The 18,055-nt window shown below is 32.0% G+C and overlaps 1 protein-coding gene across 2 annotated transcripts in view; it reads left to right on the top strand.

Annotated features, from left to right (window-relative positions):
• Positions 1-18,055, top strand: part of LOC128681500 (homeotic protein distal-less-like) — a 94,502-nt gene that overhangs the window by 39,900 nt on the left and 36,547 nt on the right. The window lies entirely within an intron of this gene.

Below are 18,055 nucleotides of genomic sequence, written 5' to 3'. Positions count from 1 at the left end.
TATTTATTCAAAATAAAAGGTTACAGCGAGACCTTCGTGTACTTACTCTTATTAACATTAATTAATAATCATTGAATGATCTAACGAACACATAACCATTCGTCATTTTACAGTCATTACAAATCAATATTTTTCACACCAGTGCATAAGCACTTTAATGTCAAAATCGTGACATATCAAAGTTAATGTGCCAAGGTGAGAAAAAGTCCCATTTTATCTCTAAGCAATGGTGACAATAGTTTCAATGCATGAATTAGCAAGTAGAAAATCTTGTAAAAAAAAACCCAATAGTGGGGCCAAGGAAAATGCATTAAAACATTGCGTCTAACGTGAGATGGTACACGTAGAAAGTATACGTGTGACGTGTTCCTGACGTACGACTTTTGTATCCGTAGACAGAGACAGCTATACATATATACGAGTACACAAGGTTGTATCTTCACAGCAGTGGGTCGCTCCGAAATGCCAGTGGTTTGTAGTTCTTTGAGATATACTTACTATATATATAAATAATAATAATTTTTGCATAATTTTTGGGTACATTATTAATTTCTATCATGTTTACAAGCTTTAATGTAACTTGCAAAGTATTTAGGTATGCTTACCTAATATGTCTCAGGTGGAATGTTGCGACTCAATTTTGAAGCAGACATCATCAACCGATCGAGCTGAAATGTTACGTTTAGTTTGGATGACAATGCATTATTATGATAAGCATGTCCAGATGTTGCACCTAGGAACAGCTCCAGACGTGGGAACTCTTCAAAGGTTTTCTGCCCGGACATGATTTTTTGTCACACATAGAATGCGTCACAAGCTTGTGTCAAAAACGACATTTTTGAAAAATCTTAGTTGTCACTAATCATTGTATTTGTATTTAATAAGAAGCCGTTCCTACTATCATAATGTCATTATTGCCTTATAAGTTAGCTAATCAGTTTAACTAAAAAAAATCGATCATAATCGTTACAGCAAAAAAAAACGCACCTTTTTGCTCAACATGAAAGATAAATTAGTTATTTATTTGCAATTAAAATTGTACCTTAACTTTACGTAATAGGGTTTAAATTTTGATAAGTAAAAAATGAAACTAGTCATACACCAGTGCATGTAATTTTCAAAAGAAAATGGACTTTAAAGTTAATGAGATAGAGTCGGAAATAGATTGGAACTAGATAAATAGATTCTATGGAAATTGATACATATTGACAATGGATAATTGCATATTGCAGACCACGGGAGACAGTGATGTGAAAGTGTATGCATGCATACATTTGTCGTACAAACTTTTGTCTATGGTATTATTAGTTTTTTCTAGTCTCGGAGCAAGCATGAAATGAAACGCTGGTGCGTGTCATCTTCCCAAATGCTTCTATTTTTAAAATTGTATTTTTCTTAATTTTTTTTTTCTGTCAGTGTTTATATTTTTTAATAAATAATATTTTTCTCTAGCCGGAGAGCAAGAGTTTCTATTTTTGTAATTTTATTTAAATATTTCTATTTTTTTTGTGCCAGTGTTGATTTAAAAACATCTTACAAAATCTACTGGACATTATTATGAAATTTGTACACATTTGTACATGGGTAGAATATAACTTGAAATAACACTTAGCGTACTTTTTACCACGAACTTTTTTCACTAGAGCTATATATATACCTATTATATTTTACAAAAATGTTGTAGGTTTTTTTGCTTATTTTAATAAATAATAAATATGGACTAAGGGAATAAATTAAAGACCTTTTGCAATGAAATTTACGCAGGGAAAACACTTTAAATTAAAATTAAATCATTGCAATTTTTATTAACTCATGAAGAAATCTGATCCAATTCTTTTGAGATGCATATCACGTGTGAGTTTGCCCTAAATGCTTTTTTTATCTGTGTATATCTAAAACTTACTTCATTGTGTGAACGCGTCCTTATGTCGCTGTAATAAGGTTGCATATTGATTGACTACTCACGTTTGAATTAAGAATTAACGGTGCACACATAGATTTTGTTTCGAGATTTTTCTTTTGTTTAAAGCGAAGATTAAAACCAACATATTTTTGAAAAGTTTGTTGACTTCTATATAATATCCTTTTATATTTATTAATAAAATAATACATAGCACACAGATGATGTTGAAAATTTTAAATATTTCCCGCAAATGACACACATAAATCGTACATGTATTACACGCGCACGTACCATTTTATATGTCAGACAGATTTGGGTCGTGTTACAAACTACCTACCTTTGGTCACCAAGAAACTGATGCTCAATCTACTGTGTACTTTTTCAATATTTATATCTGTATCTGTTTCGCTCGGATATAATCTTAATATACAGGGTGATTTCTTATACATTGGCATTATTTTATCTACACGCTCAGTCGATGGTACTGAACAACTTTTCGTATGGAAGCAACAAATTGAAATCGCGAAAAACAAAATCAGCTGATCCATACATTTTCCAAAAGTTAGGTACCTACCTACCTTTTAATTTTGTATGAACGCAGCTGATTTTTATTTCGCGATTTCCAAATTACCCCCATACTAAAAGTTTGTTTGTTTGTAATAACTTTATTGCACGAAAACAAGTACATTAATCAAAATTATTACAAGAAAGATACATTGTACAACGGCGGACTTGTCCCATGTAGGGATCTCTTACAGTCAACCGGCGACAGGTTGAGAGGACGTGTATACAGTAACAGGCTGGTCAGAGTAATGACGTACAACATGAACAGAGAAGACTATAAATTGTTCAGAATCATGGACTGAGCGTGTAGACTGAAAATACAAATCGTTTATTGCCATTCATATTGTACATAATAATAGGCACAATATGTCGGGTATTTGCAAAGAAATATTGTCAAGTCACCCTATACTCCTAAACTTTCCCGAATCACACTATCTATTAGTGAAGACCGTATACCAATCCCTCTGGTACTTAGTTCATCGCGTTCACAACAGACAGACGTGACATGGTACTTATTTTTATATTAAGTAGGATTGTGCAAAATTAACTAGGTACCTATATCTTCACACTCGTCTTTCGATCGGACACCGTGTGACGTCGGCGTGACTTGGTACAAAAACTGTCCCGCTCCGCTGCGCGCGAGTCAAAACAGAGTTCATTCTGACCACTTGATAAGATAACATTACTTGTACAGTGAACAGTTACTTTTGATTTTTCGAAAATGTTCCCCGCTTCCATGCTCGTCTCTACCACGAGTCACTCCTCCTCTCAAATAGGTATGTAAATGACAATTAAGGGAAAGAGCTTTAAATCGAAAAATATGTAATCACCAGATTCTTCTCTTCCCAAAAAGGATTCGTAAAATAGATTAAGACAAAGAGTTATTTATTTTCATAGGCGATGGGTATAACCTGTCGCTATTTCAGTATATCACATCCACCAATAAAATACCTTGAGTTCGTGCCCCGGCTCTATCCACCCCGTAAGTAGTTTAAGTGATACATTATACACAATATTAGTATGGATATAAAGATACATATATCCATACTAATTAAATATTATACATGCGAAAGTAATTCTGTCTCTCAAAACTTTGCACAAACATACATTTAAAATTTTAAATAACAATTGAACATAAATTATTAAATTATATTTCGAATCTTAAGTCGATAAGCGAGTACAATTCTGATAAATACGCGAATTAATACTAAGCGTAATATATATAGCTATGTCTGCTTGTAAGTAAGTACATAAAGTACTTGTGATTCGTCAGATGTACCTACATTTTATGACTTTATCACAAGTCTAGTCATTTCGCATCAAGCTGGGATCTAGATGCATTTTATTGAGAGGAAAACATGCCAGTAGCGACAGCAATGAATTTAACAATTCATCAATTTATAATAATAATTAGAAATAATTTTAATCAATTAAAACTTGTTGTTAATAATCATGTGAAATTTATTCAGATGATTACCGAGCTAGATTTGTAAAATAAGTAATATTTTATTTTTGTACACTTCACTTTGATGTATGATGGATGGATTGTGTATGAGTTGGTTTTAATATGTATAGATTTACTTCAACAAAATGCATATTTTCAATACTTATAATAATAACTGATAAAAACGAAAAAGTTTAGGTTACAAAATTGTGTCAAACATATTTTCTAAATGTTGTCATCTCGTCATTTTAAAGACGAACAAAAATTATACTGTTTTTGCCATATTACTTTTTTAAATCTTCAGCTTAAGATAGGTAGGATATATTCTAAGAAAATTCTGATATATTTCCATTTTTTGTCAGCACTGGGTTTTTTTTGAGCATTCTCTTTGAATAACATTACTTATTCTCTTTATTTCCCATAATTTTCTTTTTGTTAACTGTACTCACAACCGACAGTGACTTATCGCCGCTATGTGTGTGTGTCTGTGTGTCAGTGTAGTTGTTTCCTGTGATTAAATACGCCTTATAATATACGAGTTTACCTAGCCAGGTTTCTAGTTTTACGATGTTTATTTATATTTCTTATATAGATTAAAAAACCAAGAAAAAAATCTTGGCTCTTTAGCTACTAGACTATGCTAGATGCCAGGCATAAAGTTGAGTCAGATGAAAGATGTTTATCGGGATATAATGTGAAAATTGTAGGTACATACGTACTTATCTTTTTTATGAATTTGATAATAAAAATATGTATGACGATATTTCTCGTAACATCAATAAAACAAGATTCCAGCAGAGAAACATTACCCTCTTTTGAGTCGCGCAGTCGGATAAAAAAAAGACAATGAAATTTTTCTTCTTCAAAAGGACAGAACCGCAAACGAAGTACCAGGCCTTTATGACAACCGTGGAGTTACTTGGAAACCAGAAAACACTGGCCATTCCTTTTCCGATTCGATGATTAAAAAATCGTCACAGTATAAGAAATCCTTAGTAAAAATAGCGCACGGTAACGCAGTAGGAAAACGGATAGCGAGTAAACGTTGATTACCTTGAAGCTCGCCGAACGCATTCCGTCTCGTTCACTCCAACGCGCCGACATATCTCCATCTCTTTTTAGATGTTACGCAAAAGACAAGGCTTTTAAAGAATGCTAGAACGTGTTTTAAGATTGATGAAGCGTTTTCTAATATTGTGATTTTGTAAAACCGGATGTAAGACAAAATGTAATGAGGTTTTCTTTTTGTTGCGAACAACAATGTTACTAATTTGGAACATCACCTAAGGCTTACAACATCGGAAAGAATTGTATTAGTAATTTATGAAAAAAATTTCGATTTTATAAAGCGAAAATAAATATTTATCAATCAGTAAACAGTAATGAGAAAAAATGTTCCAAAATGTTGTACTTATATATCAAACGTAATTATGGTTTTCACGTAAATAGCTTGGGTAGATGTGAAAATGTTGTCAACCGATTTTAATTGAAAACATTCGAATAACATTTAAACTTTTAAATAAATTGACTCAATTACACATTAAGGTAATATTAATCCAAATATATTGAAGCCTTTCAATGCCTTTAACAGCACTATATTAATCAGGAATTTAATCAAACAAAATCATTAAGACCGCGCTATCAGTAGGGGCGTAGCATTTTTAATTTATTAATTTACGAACCTCTTGGAAGAGTACACACGTATTCACACTCGCAACTGCATTTACACCGAAGCGTATCAATTAAGCCGCAGGCTTACGTTGTTCGATCCAGGAGAATGATTATTATATCCTATTATATCCAGTGGTTTCGAGTTTTCATGACTGAGTGATGTGCCTTTCTCGAAATTGTCAAGAATACACGGAAACCCCAGAAAAATATTGTCATTAACTCCCGAGAATTTTCTTCATATCATTGCCATAAAATTTCCGATGAGAATTTATTTTGGAAATACGCGAAAATTTTCCAGGGAGAAAACAGAGAAGCGCACATCGCTCAGGTTAGATACATAACTCAGGAAGTCTAAAAAAAAATTTTTTTTTTCATAAAAGAGATTTCTCTTATATCAAGGAAAAATTATTTTCCTATGTAAATGAGGATTGTGTTTCCATTAATTCCCAAGACGAATTTATTAACATAATTATATTTGAATTTGACAAAAGTCTACGCTCAGACACAGTCGACGACCGAATGAATAATATCGAAAAAAATATTCGCTTACGGAATAAATGCAAACCACAGTACGCACCAAGGCTGGGTGTGGCCAGCATATTTATTAAAATCTCTTCATTCGAAAGAAAAAAAAAAAAACTTTCTTTATATGTGGCCGTCCGAAACTTTTTAAATTTAATCTTATCAGGCCACGTCAGCGTTTTGATACAGCCTTGCAAGAAAGTTCACAGTTCACCAGCTGACATTACTTTCACAGACAAACTGCTTTTTCAAGAGAACTCTGTTTTTAACGTATTTTTTAAAAGGTGGAGGTTAGCAATTTAAAGTTATTTTTGGTGCGAATTGTCCAAAACTTGGTTTCAAAGACTGTGTTTTAAAAAGTATATCATGCTGATCTAAGATCGAAAGAAAACCATTACAATTTGCTAGATGCTTCTATCGCCAAAATCGTAAAAGTCCATAAAGGAAAATTGCTAAGTATAAACTGAAAATCTCTATCGCCAAATGACGTCATAGATTGATATTTTAATTTTTTCTGTTTTAATTTAATAACAGCCAATATTCGTATAAAAAGCGATAGCCGATTACATAATTTTAATAAATTACTTGTTTTTCATTTTTAATTCATTTGTTAACTGCTCAAATGTGAATAAATGCATAAATTAAAAAATGAAAACAATTCTATATGAAGATTGTTCTTGATTTGTTTTTAGTGTTATGATCGTTTTAATTTTATTGGATGACGTTGGTAGGTAATTTACACAATGAAATGGCAGTCAACATTTTTGAAAATAGAACCATGAACTGAAAAAAAAAAAGAAATAACATTGATGATTGACAGTTTTTCTTTCAGTTTTCTTTTTTTTAATATTTGGCATAACCACAGAGCATCGCTCAGGTTAGATACATAACTCAGGAAGTCTAAAAAAAAATTTTTTTTTTCATAAAAGAGATTTCTCTTATATCAAGGAAAAATTATTTTCCTATGTAAATGAGGATTGTGTTTCCATTAATTCCCAAGACGAATTTATTAACATAATTATATTTGAATTTGACAAAAGTCTACGCTCAGACACAGTCGACGACCGAATGAATAATATCGAAAAAAATATTCGCTTACGGAATAAATGCAAACCACAGTACGCACCAAGGCTGGGTGTGGCCAGCATATTTATTAAAATCTCTTCATTCGAAAGAAAAAAAAAAACTTTCTTTATATGTGGCCGTCCGAAACTTTTTAAATTTAATCTTATCAGGCCACGTCAGCGTTTTGATACAGCCTTGCAAGAAAGTTCACAGTTCACCAGCTGACATTACTTTCACAGACAAACTGCTTTTTCAAGAGAACTCTGTTTTTAACGTATTTTTTAAAAGGTGGAGGTTAGCAATTTAAAGTTATTTTTGGTGCGAATTGTCCAAAACTTGGTTTCAAAGACTGTGTTTTAAAAAGTATATCATGCTGATCTAAGATCGAAAGAAAACCATTACAATTTGCTAGATGCTTCTATCGCCAAAATCGTAAAAGTCCATAAAGGAAAATTGCTTAGTATAAACTGAAAATCTCTATCGCCAAATGACGTCATAGATTGATATTTTAATTTTTTCTGTTTTAATTTAATAACAGCCAATATTCGTATAAAAAGCGATAGCCGATTACATAATTTTAATAAATTACTTGTTTTTCATTTTTAATTCATTTGTTAACTGCTCAAATGTGAATAAATACATAAATTAAAAAATGAAAACAATTCTATATGAAGATTGTTCTTGATTTGTTTTTAGTGTTATGATCGTTTTAATTTTATTGGATGACGTTGGTAGGTAATTTACACAATGAAATGGCAGTCAACATTTTTGAAAATAGAACCATGAACTGAAAAAAAAAAGAAATAACATTGATGATTGACAGTTTTTCTTTCAGTTTTCTTTTTTTTAATATTTGGCATAACCACAGAGCATCGCTCAGGTTAGATACATAACTCAGGAAGTCTAAAAAAAAATTTTTTTTTTCATAAAAGAGATTTCTCTTATATCAAGGAAAAATTATTTTCCTATGTAAATGAGGATTGTGTTTCCATTAATTCCCAAGACGAATTTATTAACATAATTATATTTGAATTTGACAAAAGTCTACGCTCAGACACAGTCGACGACCGAATGAATAATATCGAAAAAAATATTCGCTTACGGAATAAATGCAAACCACAGTACGCACCAAGGCTGGGTGTGGCCAGCATATTTATTAAAATCTCTTCATTCGAAAGAAAAAAAAAAACTTTCTTTATATGTGGCCGTCCGAAACTTTTTAAATTTAATCTTATCAGGCCACGTCAGCGTTTTGATACAGCCTTGCAAGAAAGTTCACAGTTCACCAGCTGACATTACTTTCACAGACAAACTGCTTTTTCAAGAGAACTCTGTTTTTAACGTATTTTTTAAAAGGTGGAGGTTAGCAATTTAAAGTTATTTTTGGTGCGAATTGTCCAAAACTTGGTTTCAAAGACTGTGTTTTAAAAAGTATATCATGCTGATCTAAGATCGAAAGAAAACCATTACAATTTGCTAGATGCTTCTATCGCCAAAATCGTAAAAGTCCATAAAGGAAAATTGCTAAGTATAAACTGAAAATCTCTATCGCCAAATGACGTCATAGATTGATATTTTAATTTTTTCTGTTTTAATTTAATAACAGCCAATATTCGTATAAAAAGCGATAGCCGATTACATAATTTTAATAAATTACTTGTTTTTCATTTTTAATTCATTTGTTAACTGCTCAAATGTGAATAAATGCATAAATTAAAAAATGAAAACAATTCTATATGAAGATTGTTCTTGATTTGTTTTTAGTGTTATGATCGTTTTAATTTTATTGGATGACGTTGGTAGGTAATTTACACAATGAAATGGCAGTCAACATTTTTGAAAATAGAACCATGAACTGAAAAAAAAAAAGAAATAACATTGATGATTGACAGTTTTTCTTTCAGTTTTCTTTTTTTTAATATTTGGCATAACCACAGAGCATCGCTCAGGTTAGATACATAACTCAGGAAGTCTAAAAAAAAATTTTTTTTTTCATAAAAGAGATTTCTCTTATATCAAGGAAAAATTATTTTCCTATGTAAATGAGGATTGTGTTTCCATTAATTCCCAAGACGAATTTATTAACATAATTATATTTGAATTTGACAAAAGTCTACGCTCAGACACAGTCGACGACCGAATGAATAATATCGAAAAAAATATTCGCTTACGGAATAAATGCAAACCACAGTACGCACCAAGGCTGGGTGTGGCCAGCATATTTATTAAAATCTCTTCATTCGAAAGAAAAAAAAAAACTTTCTTTATATGTGGCCGTCCGAAACTTTTTAAATTTAATCTTATCAGGCCACGTCAGCGTTTTGATACAGCCTTGCAAGAAAGTTCACAGTTCACCAGCTGACATTACTTTCACAGACAAACTGCTTTTTCAAGAGAACTCTGTTTTTAACGTATTTTTTAAAAGGTGGAGGTTAGCAATTTAAAGTTATTTTTGGTGCGAATTGTCCAAAACTTGGTTTCAAAGACTGTGTTTTAAAAAGTATATCATGCTGATCTAAGATCGAAAGAAAACCATTACAATTTGCTAGATGCTTCTATCGCCAAAATCGTAAAAGTCCATAAAGGAAAATTGCTTAGTATAAACTGAAAATCTCTATCGCCAAATGACGTCATAGATTGATATTTTAATTTTTTCTGTTTTAATTTAATAACAGCCAATATTCGTATAAAAAGCGATAGCCGATTACATAATTTTAATAAATTACTTGTTTTTCATTTTTAATTCATTTGTTAACTGCTCAAATGTGAATAAATACATAAATTAAAAAATGAAAACAATTCTATATGAAGATTGTTCTTGATTTGTTTTTAGTGTTATGATCGTTTTAATTTTATTGGATGACGTTGGTAGGTAATTTACACAATGAAATGGCAGTCAACATTTTTGAAAATAGAACCATGAACTGAAAAAAAAAAGAAATAACATTGATGATTGACAGTTTTTCTTTCAGTTTTCTTTTTTTTAATATTTGGCATAACCACAGAGCACGGAACGTGATTTTGCAGTGGGCATACCTAACTGAAGTTTTTAAGTTGGAATAGATAATTTACATTTTACTTATTCTTAGCAACCTACTTATGAGTTAAGCAAAAGCAAATATACATACGTGCGCGTGTCTTCCTAATTAGATTAGTTATAAACCTAATCCGATCAATTTGAATCTCGTAATGTTAATTGGCGAACTAAATTAACCGAAATGAAGTAATTAATATTTGTGAGTAGGCAAAAACAAAACTCCACGGTCCGCGAAACACGTTGCGTTAGCAGACCGGTAAAAAAACCTCATGATTTTACTGATACGGCCAAGTTGAAAAAGTAACGGCACTAGTTATACAACAAGTAAATGTGATGATATATTTATTTTTAGGCGCACATTGACAAATTGTCTATGGTCACGGTATTTTTTTTATTCAGTCATTACTATTTTCTTAAGTTGGTGTTAACTACTAATTCTATTTAATTATTTTTAAAAAGTATAGTGTATTTATTTATTTATTATCGTCTTGCAAATAAATTACGTTGAATTATTTCGAGTTTAAAATTGAAATAGCCATGTGTTCCTGTTACGTTTTTTAAAATAAGAACAAATTCTGATTTGACTAATGCTGGCCACGCGTATAAATTTGAAATTAGAGCATCGCCGACAATAAATTATTCTAATCAGAGACAAATTTCAATTTAATTTTCGAATTTGGAACAAAATGTTGTTTTAATGAATTTCGCTGGCCATTCATATGACGGCCAGCGAAATTCATTAAAACAACATTGTAAGTTTGCGATAAAGTGCATTGCATTAATGCGGGGAAAGTGGTACATATTTTGACGGGCCGCTCAACCTGTTACGTTGTCTTTTTATTGACAATGTCAGTACTGTCGTGCACTTCGGTTTTTTGATTTGTTAATTTAAAACATGTCTGCCAAAAATTGTCTGTCAAAATTTTAGCGAAAACAACTAGCCGTAAAAATAATGTAACTTTGGTAATTACCTACACTAAATGAAAAATACAAATTAAACATAAACATTTTAAAAGCTACAATACAATGTAGTTTAATTAATTTCATACACACATAAAAATTATCACAATTAAATGAAATGAAGGAGTTAGAAAATTACAGTCCATTTGATCCAAGTCTGCTAATGAATTGATTTTAATTTTTAACAGATAAAATGCAGCTAATAAATCAAATAACTTGTTTCGTCGCCAGTATTGCACAAATTAAATATATTACAAATATCATCAGCAGATTGACGTGTCGTCACCACTTATAAGCATACTTTAAGCTAAAGTGGGTTTTGTCTCGTTCTGTTATTGTCAAATATTATTACGTGCGATAGAGACAAAATATACCTAGATACCATATGTAGCTTAAAAACGTATAGAACATAAAAATATTGTTTCTGTACAGATTTTCTGGAGCGCAGAAAACAACAACAAAATTTCTGTACTTTGTAGGATTAGTACGATTATTAACTAATACTCCTACTAATATTATAAATGCGAAAGTTTGTGAGGATGTGTGTGTGTATGTTTGTTACTCTTTCACGCAAAATCTAAAGGACGGATTGTAATGAAATTTGGTACACGAGTAGAATATAACCTGGGATAACAAATAGAGTTCTTTTTGTCCCGAAATTCCCACGAGAGCGTAGTCCCGGGTCAAGTAAAATGTCTTGAAACAGTACTCGTAATATTTGTAATTATTCCATCAATTTTGTTTGTTCGCGATAAATTAAAAAACTACTGCACCAATTTTCATGCGGATTTCACCAATAGATTGAGTGATTCCTGAGGAAGTATTAAGGGTATTTTATTATGTTTTTACTCGAGAGAAGCCGGGACGGGCCGCTAGTTATTAAAATAAAAATTGATAAATAGAGATAGAAAATATCTCTTTCTGCTTTAATTTGTGACAGAATCGAGGGCATAAGACCCGCCTGCTCCATTCATAAGGATACATGCTATACATATTTATGTTCATATCATACTACGAATATTTATACGGCATGGTATTCGCATTTGCTAGTAGTTTGTCGTATATATGTCTAGTCTAAATACCTATTTGGACACATCATGTCTTTATTTCTTAATGTAGACAGGAACTCAGCTTTATAAGATACTAGCTTTGAATTAATCTGAATTTATCTGCGAAAGCGGAACAGTCGATTTTCATACAAACTTTCACCCCCCGTTATAGTCATTTGAGGGTTGATTTTTTGGGAAAAAATGTAGCCTATGTTTGAACGGGGATCTTTAACTATATGCATACCAAATTTCATCAAAATTGGCCCAGCGGTTTTGCCGTGAAAACGGAACAAACGGATAGACACAGACTTTCGCGTTTATAATACTAGTATGGATGAGACCAGTATATGGCCAGTTTTATTGTTCTATCTTTGGCCTTGTACAGGTCCTCCAAGGTACAAGTTGTGGGACGGTTAGAGCACCATAGCAGGTGAACCATGGACTGGACAGCACCACAGCCGCACGCACTATATGCTTTGATAAAATTTATCATCAACTCGTTAGGTGATAAATGTACCTATTCAGTTACTTTTTTATTTAAATGAAGAAAAAGTATATCATTGACAGATATTTTTTTTATTTTATTTGATCTACTCAAAACTGGATGAACAGTTGCATTATGTAATGCAATGTGTACACAATGTCATGACGAATTAAAATACAATGTACAAAAAAATGCGCCGGTGGTGGGTTTATATAAAAACATGAGTACTAGGAAACCCGCATACACGTGGCTATGTCACTGGCTGTTTCCAGTGTTGCATGATCTTTTTTCTCTATGACTGTCGACTTTTGAATTTAGAATTTACATTTTTCAAATTGGGTATTCTTTGGCCGTTCTTAGTTATTTTTTCTGAGACATTTGAAAAAAGATTTGACCCCGCCGAAAGCCCCGTTTTGAAATCAAAATTAGACCTACATTTTTATAAATATTTAAGTATTTTTTATTTATTCATAGAGTGATGGCACCTGATTCACATTTTACTCTATCGTAAAGTTTTGCCAGTCATCCTAGCAATTACACTACATTTATTTCTTTGAATAATTCAAATTCAAAATTCTTTATTCAATTTAGGATGATATACATCACTTATTGACGTCAAAAAATTACTTAAACTAAGTCTACTGCCGGCTTCCAAAGCGCAGGTGAAGAAGAAGCGGCACAACAAACTTCACCGCAGCCTTTATATACAGAGACAGTATATACCATGACTATGGCTATCGTCATACCCAAAGTCCAAAGTATAGAACAGTTCCGTTCTTGGCTATAATCCTAATAACGAGAGAATGATATATATATATATATACATATATCTATATTAAAATAAATTCTTCGCCAACTCCATTTAATATAGTTCAAGTTTGTGCACCTACAACAGATTTTTGGCCTAAGTGATGATGCTAAATGATATTTTAAAACAGTCGTATTACAAATTTTGCATTAATACAATGGAAATGCGCTCTACATATCCTGCAGTTTCTACTAACCGCGTATATTGAACCATTATAGCTAGACACATTATAAATATTCAAAATCCACCTCGTCCACCTCATATTGCGGTCGGTGGGAAGCAAAAGAGGCTCTTTATAGATAGGTCATATTTTTTACCCGTTTCTCATTAATTGGCTGTTTTTTTATGGAGTCGGTTGTTTGAAAGGACAGCACTTAATGATGTTGTGTTGTGTCATTAGGGATTAAGGACATATTGCGTCTTGAAACGCAACAGAATATTTACATCGCGAGTGGTGCTATTTTTTTCTTTCTAGAAATTCTTAGGTATGTGTTTCTTAGATGATTTTCTGAAAGGTTGGCAGCATACTGCTATCATTGGAGATTTTTGGAAGATGGAAGAGCAGGCCCTTTGGCCAGCAGTGGGACACAACAAGCTGCTAGTTTAAAAAACTTAATTGTGTAAAAAAAAAATGTTTGTCAATTTTCAGAAATTATCAGAATTATTATTTTATTTTATTCGGAGTATATACAGTTATGTCTGCGAAAGTGCAAATTTTAATTAGGCATAAATGAAACCATGAAATTAAAGTAAAATAAAATTAGACCTTTATTTTTTTATATCTAATATAGGTACATTTTTTTTTCTAATAACAGTAAGTTACCATTAAGTACCACTATATTTTTATACAATAATAATTTTATGTTATTGTAGGCAAAATTAATAAAATAAATTTTCTAATGTTCTCCAAGCTACAAACTACTAGCATGTCGACACTAAGTGTTTTTTCTGTACTCTTTATACATGTGAAGTCGTGCACGTGTACTTTGTTCGTAACGTTTTCAAATAACTTGTCTTGTTGCTGTCAAGCGAAATTAACTTAAATGAAGTACCTGTACCTACTTTGGCCCGAGGCTTCGCTCCCGTTAGAATTTCGGGATAAAAAATACTCTATGTGTTATGTCCAGGTTATATGCTACCCGTGGTACCAAATTTAATTGTTATGAAATTTAGTAGATTTTGCTTGAAAGTATAACAAAATACTTCCTCAAAAACTTTCGCATATACAATATTACCTAGTACGTAGAAAGTGCAAAAATAAAAAAAAAATAATAATAAATGACTTATCGTGGCGTTGTATTAACATATCTCTCTCTAATCATACCGTGTTCCATGTTACATTCTTAGCTATGAGGCTGTGACGCCTTGAAGCTTAAATCATTGAAGATTCGGCTGCCATCAACTCTCCTCGGGAATACTGCCAGCTGCCAACGCTGTGTCCCATCACCTAGTACGACATCCACAGGAGGATATGGAGTGGTCTTATTCTAGGGCGGGACCACACGCCACAAATCCTCGGCATCCTTGATAGTCGGCCTTAACGACCATTCCCGTTCCCACGTACTAGATAAACTTTGTATAGATGTAGGATGGTAGCCCGGCTAAATATAGAATCACTATCGGTCGAACTAGATACTTACATTAATGCATTTTTTATTTCTCCACATATAATTATAATGTGCCTTTTTAAAGATCCACGTGTGAGGTCCTTAATTTTATTGACTTTGCTACCATTTTATGAATAATAATTTTGCATATTATCGTATATTTTCGCCTGATAGATAAATTTCAGATTGTTTTTAAATCGACTTAACAAATGAAGTTTCTCATATTTGTCGCGATGATCTATCACTTTTATTTATGCATGTTATTTACTAATTTAAAACACCAATGTCAAAAGATTTAATTTTAGAAGTAACCGCCATTTCAATTACATAATTAAAATACTAAATTGTCACAAAAGCTAGAAGTTCGTAAGTAGATATTTTTTCACGAAATGTATAAAAATAACTACGAATTAAGAATGTAAACAAAAATCTTGTCTTTTTTTAATTCCTTGTGACGATTAAAAAAAATAGCACTACTTTTAAAGTGACCGACCTTTTGCGTATTGCAGAAAACAGTAACCTTTGCCATTTTAATTGAGGTTAATATCGCATTTTGAAATTTTTGGAACTGGCCGGGTCATGATTCTTTTTTTTTTTAATTGCTCTTGGTTCGGTATTGCATTTAAAACGAAAACGAAAAATATAATACTGGCTGCTTGGTTTTTTGTAAAAAAAAAATCAAGTAGGAGTTTGAAATTGGAACGCGACATAGAATCATAGCTCATATAATCATTAGGGCTCTTACACACTGCCACCGAATGCAGACTATATATAGTCTGTAATGTGCAATTAATTTACATTGCGTTGTGTCTATGTATGATTTATTACCCCAAATAGAATACCAATGTAACGAAGATACCAATGTTAGGCGAATTAAATAGCCGCATTACAGCATTGAAATATTTAACCCTGTGATTTAACCATAAAAAAAAAACAATATTTTTATTTTTACATTTTTAAGTTTACCCAGCTGGAATTTTCCTCGCATTCCGGAACGCTCGAGTTCCAAAATCAAATTTGAAATTGGAACAAATCTCAGTGCGGTGCGCGCGCAGGTCCGTAAGTAGGAAGTCCCTATTAGCTGGTAATGTGCTCAAGTGACGTTTGTTCGTTTAACCAACCGCTTTATTTTGACCCCTTCCCCTTCTCTAGTATCTTAGTATAATAGACATTAAAGGGGAAACTTCGTGGTCTATCAGGGATCAGATTACAGTGGTTAGTATATTGGCTCGATTGGTCCACAGGATGCTTGCCCAAGACGGTGCCGTACTTCTAGTTGATACAGTTTCTGGTACTCATAAGAGAGTAGTTTGTAGCTTTTTGAGAAATTTCTGTAAGTACCATAAAACTAGTCATGAAATAGTGCATGTGAAGGTCTAAATTAATTAATTGATTTGATTTTGAATTCAGTGCTTTGAGACAGCTTAAAAAAATAAGAACATTGCAATCGGTACTGGCCATTAACACTTGTTTTTAAAAAAAGAGATTATAATGTGCGCGAACAGTGGTGAATCGATGGAGAATCTTTTTTTTAATCAATCGATCGTATCCTTTTAAAATTTGAATATAAAGGTGTTAATGAAGGTCCGTGACATATCAGGAACAAAACACGTGTCGAAGTTAACCGACCTCAACCTTTCAATAAAATTGATAAGGATATGTAAGTCTGGTTTTATCATGTTTGGCCTTAATTGGGAATTTTAAAAACTGTACTGCATATTATTCCAACTCTGTGATTATATTTTTCAAATTTTACTATATTCAAATCATTTTCTATGGATTTTTTCTTTTTCCTTGGCACCATATTTACGGCCAGTGAAACAGATCTTAGTGTTGTGAAATGTTCAGTATCGGATTTGAGTCGGTCCAATTAGACATATCGATTTGTTTTGGTGTTGCCATAAATCAAAATCGAGTATTAACAGCTAAACACCTGCGAGTTCGGGCGGTATACGGCGCAAAGCAAATTTATTTTTACGACTCGATGAGCCAATTAAAATTATTTGAACTTTAACTAACTTACGTATGAAAGCAATAAAAATATTGTGTGGAAAAGCATTTTTTTAAATTAAACGTATATCGTAGCGTTTGGATAGCGCGCGCCAATTTATAGATTTTTTTACCAGTATACAATTACCAGTCGAATCTGTTATTTATTGACCAGACATTATTAAATAATAACGTTTTCTGTTCTAATTTAATAAAATTTACTAACTTGTGTTTTGCGATTTACTTTAATTAGTCGTTCGTTTTATCTCTCGTATTTATGATATAATATCAATTGCGAAATTGTGCGATTTATATTCATTACTACAAAATACATCGGTGAATATACTTAAGTTTTAGACAGATTTAGTTAATATACGTATATATTTATTTATTATAGAGTAAACACACGCCCAGTTTTAATACGATTTGATGACAATAGAAAAAATCTCGCCTTATTTGAATAACAACAGTACTAAGCCACAACAAATCTACATAAAAAAAAAAACAAAAGCACCGCCAAAGATCACCCCTCATTTTTTCAACACCCAATTTCTTTTATCAGATGTAAAAAATGCCACCTCCAGTACTTCCTAACTCGATTCTCGATTCTATCGACTCTCAAATGAACTAGTTCACAACTTATTAACTACTAATGACGCAACGGACAAAAAAGACATCAAGTGAACTATCAATCATTCTCTATTTGAAAAAAGAATTGTAAATGAGTAAAAAAAAACCGACTCACCCGAAACGCTACAAACCATTCATAATTCGAAATTTGAATACCGCGGGGTCATGGGCTTTTGTCTTCTATTTTATTGCAGTGAAAAGACGCCAAATTGGTTTGTCTCACATTTATTTGTGAATATGAGCGAAGTTTTTTACCTTTACCTACATTTTATTAATTTAAAAATGTTGTTACAAACAGAAAAGACAGAACTTATCTACTTTA

The sequence above is a fragment of the Plodia interpunctella genome, chromosome 27, assembly GCF_027563975.2.
Source record: "Plodia interpunctella isolate USDA-ARS_2022_Savannah chromosome 27, ilPloInte3.2, whole genome shotgun sequence".
Lineage (NCBI taxonomy): Eukaryota > Metazoa > Arthropoda > Insecta > Lepidoptera > Pyralidae > Plodia > Plodia interpunctella.
Note: the sequence above shows the minus strand (reverse complement) of the source record. Positions and strands in the feature narration are given on the sequence as shown.